Source organism: Macaca fascicularis, chromosome 9 (genome assembly GCF_037993035.2).
Source record: "Macaca fascicularis isolate 582-1 chromosome 9, T2T-MFA8v1.1".
NCBI classification, from domain to species: Eukaryota; Metazoa; Chordata; class Mammalia; order Primates; family Cercopithecidae; genus Macaca; species Macaca fascicularis.
The window spans coordinates 136591591-136604541 of NC_088383.1; the positions used below are offsets into that span (position 1 = coordinate 136591591).

A 12951-nucleotide genomic window follows, 5' to 3' on the forward strand; every position below is an offset into this window, starting at 1 on the left:
TATCAAGTCACTGCCTTCCTCCCTACCTTTCAGGAAACTACAATTCTGGCTTTTCCTACCATAGCTTAGGTTTACCTATTTTTGAAATTCATACAAATAGAATCATATAGTAAGTACCGTTTTGTGCCTTGCTTCTTTTTGGCAACATATTTTTGAGATTCACCCACGTTATTCCATGTATTAAAAGATCATTACTTTTTACTTCTAAGTAGCACTTCATTATGTAAATATACCACAATTAATTTGTCCTCTTCAAGATTTGAATCTTAAAGGGCAATTTTATGTCAGTAAGCTGAGGAGTTGGAGCTGAAATTTGGATTGGTAAATCCAGTGACACATGGGTCATAAAGGTAAAGGTTGGAAAGAAAAATCATGGCTGTTTTTAATACTTTGAGACAGGTTAATATGAAATGTACAGTCTACCTTCTTCAAACAGTCATTTTAGGAAAATCTGATTAGGCTCTCATCTCCTATGGCTATCTGTACCTTTTGAAACTGGGATTAGTTGCTAGCTATGGGCCTCTGTGAAATCTGCTGAACTCATGCTGTCAGAATTCATTATATGATCACCACCATTTTCGTAGTAATATGCCTGATATCAACTGGTAAATAAAGAGAATGTGATGCAACCATCGACCAGAAAAGACTATTCACTTCACGTTTTGCTTTACAAAATTTAAAAAGCCACTTCATATTGCTTTGCTTTTAAAATGGAACAAACAATGTAAAATAATGAAACGTTAACTCAATTATAGATTTGTATTTTATTTGCAGAGATTTTCATCTGCAATGTTCAATAACAGATATCTCTGCTGAAGAAGGGATAATATGCAATGGTCTTGGCCTGTGGAAATATACCCTTATGAGCCACAAAAGCAGTGATTGACTAAGAAAATTATTCACGGTGCGTTTATTACATGTGTGTTACTGGACAAATCACTCAGCACCTACAAAGAGGGCTATGGCAGAGACCCTGCCCAAAAAGAACTTTCAAACGAGTTGACAGAAAAGACAAATACAAGGAAAATGAAATAATACAAGATTTCTTAATAACCACACTCTATGTGAATAAAGCTACCTGCAAGTTTATAACTTCCTCACAGAAGATCTTGCCCAGGAACCTGAGGGTGTGATGCAGGGGAGATATTCCTTTCATTTTGAAGTAAGAAAGACTCAAAGGGAACAAGTGGTTTGCCCAGGTCACGTCAGGTGAATGTGTGGAAGAGCCAGGAGCCTGGAAATGCACCCCCCTCCCCTTCCCATGGCAGCCTCGCCTTCATGCTGAATCCCACTTATGGAGGGAGGGGTAACCTCTGTCCTGGCTTCCTCAGCACTGGCTCTGAATGGAGACATCAGTAGAGGATGTGCAGGTCTGTGATGAAGCAGATGCATTCTCAAGGGTTGGTTAGATTTGGTAAAGTAGATTCAAAGGGTACCCCTGGAAGATGGAATAGTGTGAGCTAAACCTTTGGAGTCAATGAGTACAAGGTTGAGAGGAAAGTAATGTTTGGATTTCCTAACCTGCAGGGCCAGGGTGGGAAAGAGGAGAGGATACACCCACAGAGGAGGGCTGAAATTAGAACTGGAAAATGACCAAGCTGAGATGACAAGGTCTGGGACCAGAGCAGGAGCAGAGGAAACGACAAGCCAAGGGAAGAGTCTGATTGTATGTGCATGTGTGGCTTTTTCATGCACTCCTTTCTGCTTTTGTTTAGTTGGTTTTCAACGTTTTGATTGGAAGCTATATGTGATGTGATGGGTAAAAGGAACAGAGGTGCAGAGGCCTTTCGGGAAAGGTTATATGTTTGTCTGACTAGGAGCTGGGCTGTGTCTGCTGTCGCTGGAAGGTGTCAGGAGCTACTTTCTTTGGGTATCCTGGCTCCTGGTCCCCCGTCGTCTTTGGGACTTGCTAGAGATTTCTTCTTAAAGCAGGTCGAGAGGTGCCATTCTTTCCATTGCATTCCTGTTATGACACAGGAGTCTGTTGGGGAGATGGTCAGGTGTGGGGAAGGGAAGCATTCTCTGGTCCTCTGATTTGGTCTCCGTCCTCTAGTGGGCCTGTATCCCTGGGCTGTGACCTTCACATAGCTTCTTATTTCCCCCCTCCCCTGCCCACTTAGGCAGGAAGGGTACAGGGGCTGGAGTTGGGTATTTCTCTTGCCCAGGCAGGTTACACTGTGGCAAAATCCGAAGTGGTTAGTAAAATAGTTTTGCTTGGGGGCAGTCTTTTGCTAAGAACAGAAAACTCTGGGCATATTTCCAAATGGTTACTTCCTTCTTATCTCTGCCAAAAGTGGGATTTTTCTCTGATCTACACTATGAGAATCTAGTGGAGCTCCTGGGAGGAAAACTTATGCAAGTGTGGGTCTCCCAGGAGGTTCTGAGCTTGTCCAGCGGTTCCTCAGTCACAGTTCAGGTTTCCTTACTCCAGAGTGGGTTCCCACGGTGGCTTCTGCTCAGGTAAGCTGTGATTCTCTGTATCCACTCGTCTGTCCCTCCAGTTTAGAGGACAGCAGTTTGTCCTGGGAATCAGCTCTCTGACAGATTTAACAATAATTTGTTCATCTTTTTTCTTGTTGTGAGGCCAGGAGTGAAAACTTCCAATCTCCTTACGTCAGACCAGAAACCACAGTTTTCAATAATTATACTGAAAAAAGATGTCAACACATATAATTAGATATGTCCGCTAAACCCTTCACCCAGTGATTGTCAACTTCTTCTCAAGCTTGCTTCCTCTACACTCCTTCCCACTTTTTCCAGATCCCAAGACTGCATTCCAGAATTGTATCATGTCGTAAGTGTGTATTTCAGTATGCATCTCTAAAAGATAAAGAATGTTGAAAAATAAAACTACAATACCAGTTTTTCATCGTTTACAAAACACCACTAGCTCCCTGATATTAAAAAATATCCAGTCATTGAAATTCTCCTTCTTACCTCACGTATTTCTTAGTTTCTTTGAATTAGTATCCAAACTAAGTTGAGCCTCTTTTTAAAACTGTGACCTTTATTTTTGCTTACCTCTACTATTCTCCCTCTTTCCCTGACTTTGAACCAATATTAACAATACCATATACATATGTATATACAGAGGTGCAGAGGCCTTTCGGGGAAGGTTATATGTTTGTCTGGCTAGGAGTTGGGCTGTGTCTGCTATCCCTGGAAGGTGTCAGGAGCTACTTTCTTTGGGTGTCCTGGCTCATGTACGTATTTGGTATTGTTAATATCCATATAGCATATATGTGTATATGTATGTGTGTGTATGCATAGACAGTACATTCATGTGACAGAAATGTGGTCATCGGTTTGCAAAAGTGGAAATAGACTATACGTTGATATGGTTTGGCTCTGTGTCCCCACCCAAATCTCATCTCAAATTGAAATCCCCATGTGTGAAGGAGGGACCTGGTGAGAGGTGGTTGGATCACGGGGGTGGTTTCCCCCATGCCGTTCTCATGATAGTGAGGGAGTTCTCACGACAGCTATTGGTTTTAGAAGTGGTTGGCAGTTCCCCTTTTGTGCTCTCTCTCCTGCTGCGTTGTGAAGAAGGTGTCTGTTTCCCCTTTGCCTTTCACCATGATTGTAAGTTTCCTGAGGCCTCCCCAGCCATATGGAACTGTGAGTCAATTAAACCTCCTTTCTTTATAATTACCTAGTCTCAGGTAGGATCTTGATAGCCACATGAAAATGGACAAATACACATGTGTTTAAAAAAGACCATGGTTTCTGCAAAGGAAAAACAAAGGAGAGCTTTATTTTCTTAAAAAAGAAAAAGACTCTGAAGATTGGGAGACACAGCCTCCAGTGTAAATGGAAAGGACTCTGGAAAACAAAGTGTGGGTCTGGTTTAAGTAGGAAAAGTTTTCGTGCCAGCCTCAACTGAGTCTGTCCATGTAAATGAATAATTTAAACTCATTCAGTCTCAATTGGTTGAAAACAACTGAGTCCAGATTGGGTAGTTCCCAATTGCAAGACCAATAGTCTCTGCGGGATGTCCCGTTTTGGAGGCTGATGGGAGAACGTTTCTGGACACCCAAGTCTCAGTTCTGGTTACAGTAACCATCTTAGCTCAGAGGCTCAAACAGGGTTCCTCTGGAGCTGCCCTCTCTGGCAACAAAGGAGATGTGACTGCCCTGTTCTCACTCATTGTGGCCATTGGATTAGCTTCATTTCACACACACATTGCTTTGTGTCTTAGCTTCCTCCCTTCACAGCACATCCTGCGAATCCCTTCCTGTCAGCTGCTGGACATGAGCTCAATTTTTTTAAAGAGCTGCATAATGTTCCAAGGTAGGTATGTGCCAGAACATATTCAACCACTCATTTGTTAGCATTAGGATAAACACTGCAGTAATATCTCTTTACATAATCCTTACGTACAGGTGGTGTAATTTTTAAAGCATTGCTTCCCAGGAAAGGGATTACTGAGTATCAATGTAGGTGATATATTTTTAATAGCTTTATTGACATATAATTGAGATGCAATAAACTGCACATATTTAAAGTACACATATGTATATATACTCATGAAACCAACAAGGCTACACATTTGATTTCTTTTGGGATGAGCTTTGGTAGTTTTTGTTTCTTTCAAGAAATTTGTCAATTTCACCTGCTCTGTTGCATTTACTGGCATAAGGTTTTTATGTTTTTTAACATGTATAAAATCTAAAATCTGTTGTGGTGTCATCTATTTTAATTCAGATATTGGTTATTTGTATCTACTTTTTTTTTCTTATCAGCCTGGCTAAAGGTTTATCAATTTTATTCATTTTCGCAAAGAACCAGCTTTTGGGTTCATTGATTTTTCTCTTTAGAGTTACTGTTTTATATTTCACAGGTTTCCATTCTGATCTTTATTATTTCTTTTCTTCTGCATACTTTGAGTTTGAGCTGCTCCACTTTTAAAATTTTCTTAAAGTGGAAGCTGAAGTCATAGATTTGTAATTCTTTTTATTTTCTAAGATATAAATTTATTACTATAAATTTTCCTTTAAGTATTGCATTAGTTGCATCCCACAAATTTTATTATGCTATATTTTCAAACATATTAGCATGGCTTTTGTCTGCTAAAAATACTTTCTAATTTCTCTTTTGGTTTCTTCTTTAACCCACGGGTTATTTTAAAGTATGTTATTTAGTTTCAAATATTTGAAGATATTCTTGATGTCTTTCTTTTATAGATTTCTAATTTAATTCCATTACTGTCAGATAACATACTTATATATATTGAATCCCTTTAAATGTATTAAGACATATTTTATAGCTCAGAATTTGGTTAATTTTGGTAAGTAGTCTGTGTGTACTTGATAAGAATGTATATTTTGCTAATGTTGGGTGGAGTGTTCTAAAATTGTGAATTGTGCCAGTTTGATTGATAGCAGACTCAACCACATGCTGCCTACAAGAAATCCATTTTAAATATAAATATACAAGTAGGTTGAAAGTAATAGGATGGTGAAGGATATATTTACACTGATCAAAAAGGAAGCTGAAAAGAAAGTTATATTAATACAAAAATATCTTTCAGATTTCCTGTCTGTTTGTTCCGGCAATTACTGAAAAGGAGTGCTGACATTTCTGACAACAACTATGGACCTGTATATTTCTCCATGCAGTTCTATCAGGTTTTGCTTCATATATTTTGAAGCTCTCTTATTAGGCACACCAAGTGTTTAGCATTGTTATATATTCTTGATGAATTGACCTTTTTTTGTTGTGAAATGACCCTCTTTGTCTCTTTGCTCGGAATCTACTTTGTCTGAAGATAAGGAAAATTGGGGCCATTATTTCTTCAAATATTTTTTCTGTCTCCTCCACTCTCTGTGCTTCCTCGGGGACTCTCATTATTCGTATATTAGGTCATTTGATATTTCCCTACAGTTCACTGATCCTCCATTAATTTTTTTCAGTTTTTCTCTGTTTTAGTTTGGATAATTTTGATAGCTGTGTCTGCAACTGCTTTTCTTCTGTGGTGTCTGGCCTGCCATTAATGCCATGCAGTTCTCATCACAAGCCAGACAGCATGGCCCCGTCAACAAAATGGGAAACTGTGAAAGATGAGGAGTCTCAGACAAGTTAGAGCTCGCAGCAACAGGGATGTGGAGGAGCTGAGCTGTGGCTGGGCAGGCTGAGATGATCCATTTACATTGGATCAGTCTGGCAGGCTGAGATGTGTCACATGTAGAGTGCCGAGAGGTGCAACAAGCACATAGACTGGTACACAGATGACAGTCAGGTTAGGGAGAAGGGACAAAAAGTGAGATCACAGCAAGGCCTGGGACTCTCCCAACCTGTGGGACTCCTGTATTGTGCTGGCCAAGTCTTTAGCAGGTTATTCATTCTAAGCTATCTCCCTGTCTAGATTGATCCACGAGGGCAGGAACCAAGGTTTGTTCTGTCTATGCCAAGTACTTGGTACAGAGAAGCTGCTCAGGATATATTTTTATTTATTTTAATTTTTTAATTTTTTGAGACTGAGTCTCACTCTGTTGCCCAGGCTGGCAGTAGCGTGATCTTGGCTCACTGCAACCTTTGCCTCCTGTGTTCAAGTGATTCTCCTGCCTCAGCATCCTAAGTAGCCGGGACTACAGGTGAGTGCCACCATGCCCAGCTAATTTTTGTGTTTTTAGTAGAGACAGGGTTTTGTCATGTTGGCCAGGCTGGTCTCAAACTCTTGGGTCTCAAGTGATCCATCCGCCTTGATCTCCCAAAGTGCTGGGATTACAGGCGTGGGTGACTGCGCCCAGCTCAGGATATATTTTTAAATAATGAAAGAAGCAGGTCCATGGACTCTCAAAGCCCTAAGAGCTTGGTTTAGGGAAAAAGACCCATGACACAGGCTTTTGTAGTTTGGGATTTTGTGACTTGGAAGCAAGGAGACAAAAGGATGTGATGCCATCCCATCAGCTCTCCCCTCTAAAAATTTCCCTTCACCCTAGTTTTCTGGCAATTTTTTTTTTGTTTTACAGAGTGAGAAGGGCATGAATATGGGGTAGTTACAATTATGCCCATAATGCATAATAGCTATCAGACTGATCCAATGTAAACGGGTTATGTTTATAATTGTAGTGAACTGTAATTTTAAGTAAAATGAAAATTGGGATTTACAACACATCTCAAAATATCTAATTACCAGAAAGCAATTTTGTATACAAATGCTCGAATCTATTATTCAACACAAACACATTTTTGAAGTATAACTACTAGTCAATCACAATTGCTCTGACATTACAATACAAGTCTCTTGCAAAGACTATTCAAAGCACTTCAACAGTGTTGGAAGCTTCCATTATTAAGTGGTTAGAAATAGGAAGGCTGGCAAATGAGGCCATTAACAAGTGTGAGGGCCTCGAAACTGTCAAGGTCATCAAAATCATGGGAAGTCTGAGAAACTGCCGCAGCCAAGAGGAGCCTGAGGAGACGTGAGGACTAAATGTGATATGGGGTTTTGGATGGGGTCCTGGAACAGAAAAAGGACATTAGGTAACAACTAACGCAGTCTGAATACAAAGTATGGACTCCAGATAATAATCATATATCAATATTGATTTACCAACTGGAACGAATGTACCATAAAGTGTGAAATGTTAACAACAGGGGAAACCGGATGTGAGCTCTATGGGAACTCTGTCCAATTCTCCCAATTTTTCCGTCATTCTGAAACTGTTATTTCTTAAAAATCTAACTTAAAAAAGAGATTTACAATGGAAGTGGAAGCTTGGAAACCATGTATAGCTGCATCAAAGTGGTTTTAGTTTGCCAGTTTTATTATTTAGTTACCTTTGTTGCTTAAATTGTGTTTTCTTTGGAGCATCACATTCATAGAAGTATTTGTATGTGCACTGTTATCATTATGATACATGTACCTGTGGTATATATTAACTAAATGAAGTAATATTTATACATATAAGCATATTTGGTTATACTGTTGTGTACATATATATTTGCATTGAACATTCATGGCTTTGCTGTAATTTCAGTGCATTTTTACGTAGGATATACGTATACATGAATCCTCTACAATATCATGTTCATGGTTAAGTAATATTCCACCTTGGGATGTATTGTAATTCAATGTTTAGGGCTTTCTCAAAGTTTCATATTTTTTCTTATTATAAAGAATGATTTGATGAATGTCACTGTAGATTTATGCTTATTAATGTTTTAGCTCTAGAATCAATGTTGCTGGTGCGAAAGCCTTTTGTGTTTTTTGATTCATATTCCTAAATTGCCTATCAAAATTTTCTTATTAATGCCCCAACCAAAAGATTATTGGAATGCTTATTTTCCCAATGACTTGCTAATATTTGATATTAATATTAAATTGATAATTTTGTGAGCAAGAAAATATATATGTACTAAATCACTCATTTCACTTGGCTTAGTACTTTAGCTATATGTACACATGTATGTGCATTCCCATTCTCAAACACAAAACAAAGACACGTGGCTTCAACATAGAACATTTAAGCTTATTTTTTGTTACTTGAGCGCATGGTCTTAAACGTTCGTTTCACATGCAGAATGCCTCCCGATTCAGTGTAACATCATTTTATAGGCACAGTGGGTCCACGAGAAAACCAGAATGTGCCAGGAGAAAGATGACTTTTGAGCTTTTCTAGCCATCTTCAAATCAATCATGTCACATTTATGATGATTTATTGTCACACCGAAATAAGTTTCGCTTGTTTAGAAACAATAAATAATAAAAAGGATAGTGGTGCTGCTGATGCAATGGAAAGAACAGTGTCATTTTCACACCTTATTTGCAGTTTTTAAAATTTAAACCAAATGATGACACCACTGAAGACATTGACATCTCATCTAAATATTCAAAATCCACTCACTGGTATCATCTGAGTGGTCTTTGCTATCTATCAGATTGGACGGACAGAGTTTGCCATCGCAGGCTGCTGCTGAGCCTCATAACTCAGCCCTCACTGAAGGGTGAGGCATCAGCAGAGCCGTTGGGATGCTGCCCTGAGTCTGTGACATGGATCATGGAGGCTGAGCAGAAAGGTGGAGAACGGACTCAGAAATATAATATTTCAGCTTAAAGCTTAATGATAGTAATACCATTTCCTAAGCCCTAGTGTGTGTCAGGCCATGCATCAAGTGCTTTAAATGTGAATTCTGTCATTTCATCTTCCCAAGAACCCGGTGAGGCTGGCAGATCTTATTACTGCATCCATTGGACAGATGTGGAAAACAGTACTCAGGTGGCTTGAGTATCCTGTTTGAGGCCCCATATCTCTGGGGTGACAAAGCTGGGACTCTTAGTTAGAAGACACTGTTTGCTAGTTGAGCGAAATCCCTAGACCCAGAATCCTTAAAATGCTAGGCAGATTTGCCAACTTGCCTATACTCTGTGGTAGAATGAGGTATTCTTTTTTAGCCGCGATCTTTATTGTGAGAACTCTCAACTTTCAAAAAGTTAAAAAAAAATACAATGGGCATCCATATGTTCTTCCCCCAAACTTGACATTTGTTAATGTCTTGATTCTTAGTGTGATGTTATTCCTAAATTCCTCAACAGGTACCTCCTCAGAATAAGGACATTGAATCGAGGGTATTCTGGTCCCAATTTTTTTGAGGGAGAAATGGAACCTAAGATGAGCATGGGGAATCCCACTGCTTTTGGAAAAATTTCAATCTCTTGACCTGGCACTTCAGGCTCTCCCATGAGCTGCCCCCATTAATGATGTCCCATCCCCCTCCCTGTTTGCTGCACCCCTGCAACTCACCAGGCCTTTAAAACACAGGCAACTCTATGCTGTGAAGCCTCCACTCACCTATTCTGTTCTTCAACAAAATAAAGTCAATCTAAATCTGCTCATACTTTTTTTTTTTTTTTTCCTGAGACAGAGTCTTGCTGTGTCACCCAGGCTGGAGTGCAGTGGCGTGATCTTGGCTTACTGCAACCTCTGCCTCCTGGGTTCAAGCGAATCTCCCACCTCAGCTTTCTGAGTAGCTGGGATTACAGGCACCCGCCACCACACCTGGCTGATTTTTGTATTTTTAGCAGAGATGAGGTTTCACCACGTTGGCCAGGCTGGTCTCGAACTCCTGACCTCAGGTGATCCACCCGCCTTGGCCTCCCAAAGTTCTGGGATTACAGGCAGAAGCCACCATGCCCGACCTAAATCTGTTCATTCTTTAAGGCTTACTTGATGCTGCTCCTCTGTTGAGACTCCCAGATGTCCAACTCCATGGGTGCGGCTTGGTCTCTATGCTCAATCACCCTCAGAACATTCTGCTTTGCTTTAGGAGTAGCTCTGCTCCTGTCTGACTCTCTTATTGGGTAGCACTTTCCTTAAGGTCAGAGGTGGAGCAAGTCATCGTTGAATCATCCCCAGCATGAGATATAGAGGCTTGCACATAGTAGGTGCTTAATAAACACTCATTGAATTGTGTGGTTCTACCTGCTGAAAATAAATAAGACATTGTAATTACTCCAGAGTTCAGATCCTGAAAATATTTTTTATTACAAGAAAAAAGTAGTCATTTGAATTAATTCACTGTTACAAAGGCAAAATATCTACAGCACTGGGAATGGTATCAGTACATCAGAGAGTCATAGCACTTAAAGACTGAAGTACTTTCATTTCCCTTAAACACCGTCATAATGAAAAGAGTGCGTCGTGTTTTAAAGTCATGGAGGCCTTTTAGCATCACAGGTAGTTCCATTCTGTTTGCTGGGAATTTTAAGCCATGCGAAGAAAAATGAAATGCCACTAAAAAGAATATCATGATTGACAAAACGACGGGAAGGGGAAACATTCCTTTCTTCAAAAGTGCCTGTAACATGAAAAGAATGCCACAAAAAGAAGGTTGTTAACAGCAGATAGTTCAACAGTTACGTTATTATACCCAACTGCCAAAGTTGTAGAAAAAAGCCAGCAAATGAAGCAGTTGAGATGAACAGAGCCTATTTAGAAGAGGAAGAAATATATTGTATTTCTGAATGCAACAGCTGCATGTAAGTGTAACAAGATCCTAGCTCAAATTATAGCTTTGAATCCAGCCCCCCCTTTGCAGCATCTAATCTGCTCTTGTGAGCCCTGGCACGGGTTGTTAGTAGATGCATCAAGGATGTTTTTCCCAGCATGGTGATGTGGCAGCTGTTTGATGAGCAGCTGCATCATGTGGATTTTGGGTCAGCGTGCATGGGAACACAGTCTTTTCGGTGGCTAACTGTGGGGGAAGTTAATGTCAGGCTGTACCAGCCTGCTGGTTTTCCCTGGCAAAATCCTCTGAGATGACCCCATTCTGTACAGCTGGGAAGCCGTGGCTTTGTTTTTGAAAGATATAAACAATCTGCTCCTTCTTTAGCAGGGCTTAGTAAGGAAGGACCTTCAGTCAATAATACATGCAACCTGAAGAACTAGCACCTTAGTGTTGGAATATGTCCTTGGCGTTCATCCTCTGATCCTGGGCAAAAAACGCCCTGGGGGAGACCCCCTGGAGCCCTATCTCTCCTCTGAATAGGACACTTACAAGACTTAGCAATGGATGAGGTCCCAGCACACAGACACATTACACTCCCCAAAGCAATAATTAAAAACTCATTGAGCATTTAGATCCCGCCTGCTTAATTGTCCTCTTTCCTCTGTTCCTTGTTTTCCTCTTTTAGTGGGTGACGGGAGGACATGAGAGAGTCAGTTATCAGTATTAAGATGCAGGCAAGTACCATGGAAATAAAGCTATGTGCTAGATGGTTTCGCTTGACCAGCTTCCCCATCCTGGAGAGTCCAGCTACCACCCCCCATTTCATTGTAATCTCATCCAGTACTTTTGTTTGAGGCAAAACTGGACTCACTCCCTTAGTGCCAGGAGTGGGCATATAACTCAAGCTGGAAAACCCATGTCCCCTGAGCCACAGTGATTGGCTGGCAGTCAGGTCCCCATGACTAGATTCGGTCAATGCGAGCTTTCCCGGAGATGTCTGCTGGGACCACTTGGAAGGGCCATTTCTCTTGAAAGGGAATCTGAAGGGGACACGTAGGCTTGTTCAGAGACCTCTTGCTACTGGCGTGAAAGGAGAATTTGAAATGAGTCAAGCAGGGCATAGTCAAGTCAAAGAGGGAAAGGTAAACGCCCCATGGCATTTTATACCCTGAATCCCAAAGCGGATTTAGCCCTTGAACTTTCCAATTACAGGATCCAATAAATTCTCTTTTAGCTTCTGTGAGATTGAAGCGGGCTTCTGTGCCTGCCGCCGAACTCACCTTGTTTAAAGATTTGCTTCATAGTTTGTGCTCCCTACTAGGATATGAGCTCCAGGCAATCAGGGACTTTGTCTGCCTTGTTCATTATTTTTCCTGTTTTTCTCAATTCCCAGACATTTCATTATTTTATTTTTTTTGAGACAGGGCCTTGCTCCATTGCCCACCCTGGAGCCTATCACAGCTCACTGCAGCCTCCAACTGCTAGGCTTAAGTGATCCTCCTGCCTCGGCCTCCCGAAGTGCTAGGATTATAGGTAGGAGCCACCATGCCCAGCTGTTTATTTTTTATTTGCTCCCTTCAACTACAGCCTACATTCCATGAAGCCGGGACTTTGTTTTTCAGGGCTTATTCCATTAGCTCCATAAAAAGTTGCTGAATGAACATGTTAATCACAAGGTACAACTTTCATTCATTGAAGCAACCATTAAACTTTTATTAAGCACAGATTCTGCTTTCAAGGAGCCTCCAATAGGTGAATAAATTGCAAAATGAATGAAGACAGAATTAAGGAAGATCAGAGGAATGCAATCTCTTAGGAGTGGAGGACAAGGGATTTTAGGGGACTCTTGGTGGAGGGCAGGGTTGGCACTTCAGGCCCGAGGGGCTCAAATGTCTTCAATCAATGAGACAACTGCACTTGTACTGTGTGCAAGGAGTGGAGGGGGAAACAGAGAGATTGGAAAAGAATCAAAGATTACTGGAATGATGGAATGGGATATAT

At 40.7% G+C, this 12951-nt stretch overlaps 1 long non-coding RNA gene across 1 annotated transcript; it reads right to left on the minus strand.

The window, feature by feature from the left end:
* Positions 1 to 898: 898 nt before the first annotated feature.
* On the minus strand, positions 899 to 10427 carry LOC141407614 (uncharacterized). Its single transcript, XR_012417297.1, has 2 exons — positions 10170 to 10427; positions 899 to 2647 (listed from the first exon to the last, which is right to left on the minus strand). It is a non-coding gene; the product is annotated as an uncharacterized lncRNA (long non-coding RNA).
* Between the last annotated feature and the right edge of the window lie 2524 nt (positions 10428 to 12951).